General features: G+C 43.2%; 1 pseudogene; it reads right to left on the bottom strand.

Moving 5' to 3' along the window:
- Nucleotides 1-596: 596 nt before the first annotated feature.
- Nucleotides 597-1,158, bottom strand: LOC108490174 (annotated as a pseudogene).
- Between the last annotated feature and the right edge of the window lie 3,543 nt (nucleotides 1,159-4,701).

The following is a 4,701-nucleotide window of genomic DNA, read 5'->3' on the forward strand; positions in this document are numbered from 1 at the left end:
GGAGAGACAAGTTGAAACTAAGCATAATGATATGTATACATGAAAATGCCATAATGAACCTCATTACTTTGTGTGCTAAATTTTAAAAATTGATTAAAAAACAAGAATAGACCAAGTCCTTGGTCTCCTTGCCTGAGAGCCCCAGCATCTCTTTAGCACAGGAATGTAGAATACAAGCTCAGTGCTTTCGTGTCTTTCTTTTTCTTTTTTAAGACAGAGTCTTTCCGGGCTGGAATGCTGGCTTAGTGGTTAAGAGCATTGGCTGCTCTTGCAGAGGATCCAGGTTTGATTCCCAGCACCCACATGGTAACTAACAAGTTGCCCAACTGTAATTCCAAGGGATCCAACGCCTCTTCTGACCTCCCTGGGCATTGCACAACAGGGGTACACATACATACATACATACCTGCAGGCAATACGCTCATACACAAAAAAATATAAATAATAATTTTTTTCATCTAGGCAGTTTTTTGTTTTGTTTTGTTTTGTTTGTCTTTTTGAGACAGGGTCTCCCTGTAATGGGGCTGGTGGGGAACTCACTATGTAGACCAGGCTGGCCTTGAACTCACAGAAGATCAGCCTGCCTCTGCCTCCCAAATGCTGGGATTAAAAGTGTCTGCCACCACAGCGTTCATTTAGGCAGTTTTAATGACAGCCCTAGGTAAGACTCTACTCCTGCATCTTCTCAATGGTTTCTTCCTTGATTTTGGTTTCTCCCTTTTCCTTTCCTACTTGGTGAGATTTGGCTTTCCGTTCCAGGATCTTTTGGCCGTCTTTGTTCAGCTTTAGCCTGGTGATACCCACCTTGCTGAAGTGAATACCCACAGGGACAGTTGTGCCATTCGCCTCTCCCGTTGCAGCTGCTCAGTGCAGATGACGTGCTTCCTCCTGTAAACCTGGACCACTTTGCCGATCTGCTGACCTTTGCAGTGCCCTCATCCTTTCGAACGGTCATAGACCGATGATTGTGCTTCTGTCTCGGCTCTTTGGAAAGAGGGGAGGACATACTCTTCCTCCGAATGTGAGACGGTGCATTGAAATGCCTGTTATGGTTCTTGCTTTGGTGAGAAGTCTCAAAGGGATTGAACTTCATTTTGGCGGGCCGCTTCAGCGATGGTGGCAAAAGGAAAGAGCAATAAAATAGTTTTTAAAAAGACAGTCTTGAGGGCTGGAGAAATGGCTCAGAGGTTAAGAGCACTGGCTGTTCTTGCAGAAGACCCAGGTTCGAATCCCACATGGCAGCTAACAGCTGTCCCGTTAACTCCAGTTCCAGGGGATCTGACACCCTCTTCTGTCCTCTGCGGGCATTGCACGACACTGGTGCGTTTACCTACATGCAGGCAATACACACATACACATTAAAAAAATAATAATAATAAATTTAAAAATATATGTATATAAAGACAGTCTTGCAATGCAATATAGGCTGGCCTCAAATTCGTGACCCTCCTCCCTCAGCCTCCTGAGCGCCAGGCTGTGCCATTTTGGAGGGGATGCATGTATGACTTGAAGGGAGGGTATTTGGTTCCATGTCCTTGGCATGCAATGGCTAATTCTGTCCACTAGGGGTCAGTCTGGCCCAGCCTTTTCAGCCACCAAATGGCAGCCTGAAGTTGGTTGACTTTTAAACCTAGGAGCAAAAAAATGCTGGAAGAAATTTTCTTTGGAGAAGCCCTTCCCTGCATCTGGCACTGGGATTCGAACCTAGGACCTGGCCTAGGCTACTCAGGTGCATGACCACTAAGCTATATTCTCAGCCCCCATTTTCCCCCCCTTTTTTGAAGCAAGGTCTCATCAAGTTGACCTATGCTGGTCTTGAACTTACATTGTAGCCTAGATCAGTTTTGAACTTTGGATCCTCCTGAGTAGGTGGGATTACAGGTCTGTACCACCAAACCTGGATATACCTCCATTATTTTATACTCTTTCAGGGAGGCATGGTGGCCACACCTTTAATCCCAGCATGTGAGAGGGCAGAGGCATGAGTTCCAGGCATGCAGGGGCTAAAATAGTCAGAGGCTGGAGAGATGGCTCAATGGCTAAAAGTAAGCACAGGCTGATCTTGTAGAGGACGTGGATTCAATTCCCAGCACCCACATGGCAGATAACAACCATCTGTAACGCCAATTCCATGCAGGCAAAACACTCATACGCATAAAATAAAGATAAATTAATAAAGAGCCACAACCCCCCAAAACAAAACAAACATTTGTATCCATAAAACTATAGAACATTTTCGCAGACGTTGTCCCGTAGACGTCTCAAATTCAGCTCCTCCAAAATTTCATTACTTTCCTCCCATTCCCACATGCTGCTTCTTTGCTCACAACTTTTACTCTTTCCCCATCTAGTCATTGATGCCCTCTAACCTCAGAGTCACCTGTCCCTGAAGACCACATTTCTATTCACCAACATTGAAATCTCTAGAGACAATGTTCAATACATGATGAATACAAATTATCTTCATGTAATATTAATTCACAAGTCAATTAATTTATACTTTGATTTAGAATAGCTAACTTATCATTCATATAGTAGGCAGAGGATGTAGCTCAGTTAGTAGAGTGCTTGGTGCTGTCATGCACCAAGTCATGAATTTGATCCCCAGCACTGGATAAACTGGGTGTGGAGGGGCACGTCTGAAATCCCAACACTCAGAAGGTGAAGGTAGGAAGATCAGAAGTTTAAAATTGTCCTCAGCTACACTATAAGTTTGAGGCCAGCATGGGATACATGAGACACTGTCTCAAAAAATTGTATATATGGCTTAGGCATATCTCATTTGATCTCTATATCTCTCCTTTATCTCCCATGACATCGACGAGGTCGGTATTTTATGGAACTCAAATCTGATTTACTTTTTAGGTCTTGAAGGAAGATAAGGGTTGGCCAGGCAGTGGTGCAGAAGAGTGATGGGTCAGTCATGGACCATGTCAGAGGTGGCCATGACAATCACATATGAAGGAATAGCAAGACAAATAGCTATGCCTGAAGATTTCTTGAGCTGTAGAGTGCCACCTTCTCTCTATTAGGTAGACTATGCTTTTATAGCACTCTATGGGACTGAAAATGGGCCTTCATTATTATTTTATATTTTATATTATTTTATTTTATTATTTTTGGTCTTTTTGAGACAGGGTCTCCCTGCAGCCACAGCTGGCCTGGATTTACTATGTAGACCAGGCTGGCCTTGAACTTACAGAGATCCACCTGCCACTGCCTCTTGAGTGCTGTGATTAAAGGCATGTGCCACCAAGTCCAGCTTAGGTCTTCATTATTAAACAGAGGAGTAAACTTGGGATCACTAATCCAGGAATATACAGAGTTTAAAAGGTTGATTATTAGTCACCAAGAAATGACTCAATTAAAGCATAGACACAGATAAGGCTTTAGATGTTTACTACCACAAAGCATTAAGGAACCATGATAAATCGGGATTGGCTCAGTGGTTAAGAGCACTTACTGCTCTTACAGGGGACCTGTGGGTTTGGGAATTGAACCCATCTCAGGCAGCTGTCTGTACAACTGTCTGTAACTCCAGTTCCATGGTATTCAATGCTCAGTGGTTAAGAGCCCTGGTTGTTCTTACAGAAGACCCAGGTTCGAATCCCAGTACTCACATGGTGGCTAACAACTGTCTATAACTCCAGTTCCAGGGGATTTGACGCCCTCCTCTAACCTCTGAAGGCTTTTCATGACGCAGGTGTACTTACATACATGTAGGCATAACACCTATACACATAAAATTAAAAAAAAGAAAAATAATTTTTAATTCATGATAAAGGCCAGGCATGCTGGTGCATGTACTTGGGAGGCAGAGGCAGGAAGATCACGAGTTTGAGGCCAGACTCAGGTACATAGTAAGTTTGAGACAAGCCCAAGTTACATAAAAGACCTTGTCTAAAAATAAATAAATAGAATAAACTTATGATAAGACCATATGCAATGATGCCTGTACTCAGGAGGCAGAAGCAGGAGGCAGGAGCAGAAAGCTTAAGAATTCAAGGCCAACCTAGGCTATACAGCCTGTTTCAAGAATAATCTAAAACAGGACTGGAGGCCCAGTGGTGCATACCTTTAGTCCCAGTACTCAGGAGACAGAGGCAGGAAGATATCTGTGAGTTCAAAGTCAGCCTGGTGTACAAAGCAAGTTGTAGACCAGCCAGGGCTACATAGTGAGACCCTGGTGCTTTTTATTTTTTTTTAAAAAAAAAAAGCAGGGCTGGAGAGATGACTCAGTGGGTAAAGGCGTTTACCACTTAACCATACAAGCCTGATGATCTGAGTTTGAGTCCCAGAGTCCAGATAAGGATGGGAGAAACAACTCCACAAAGTTGTTCATTGACCTCTACACATGCACACACACACACACACACACACACACATACACACACACACAAATGATAATAATAAAATAAAATTTATTTTTAAAAAGACATCATTACTTTGAAATGACCCACTTTTGTTATTTTACAAATTCTTTCTCTACTTCTATAGTTACTATGGAAAAAAACTTGAGGGATTGGGGATGTAGTTCGGTGTGTAGAGTGTTTGCCTAGCATGCACAAAGCCCTGGATTAGATCCCCAGAACCACATAACTGGGCTTGGTGGCAGCGTAGCAAGTTGGAAGCATCATGGGCTACAGAAGACCCTGTGGAAGGAAAGAAAGAAAGAAAAAGGAAGGAAGCAAGGAGGGAGGG

This window comes from Nannospalax galili, unplaced genomic scaffold, assembly GCF_000622305.1.
Source record: "Nannospalax galili isolate Female #2095 unplaced genomic scaffold, S.galili_v1.0 scaffold1829, whole genome shotgun sequence".
Classification (NCBI taxonomy): domain Eukaryota; kingdom Metazoa; phylum Chordata; class Mammalia; order Rodentia; family Spalacidae; genus Nannospalax; species Nannospalax galili.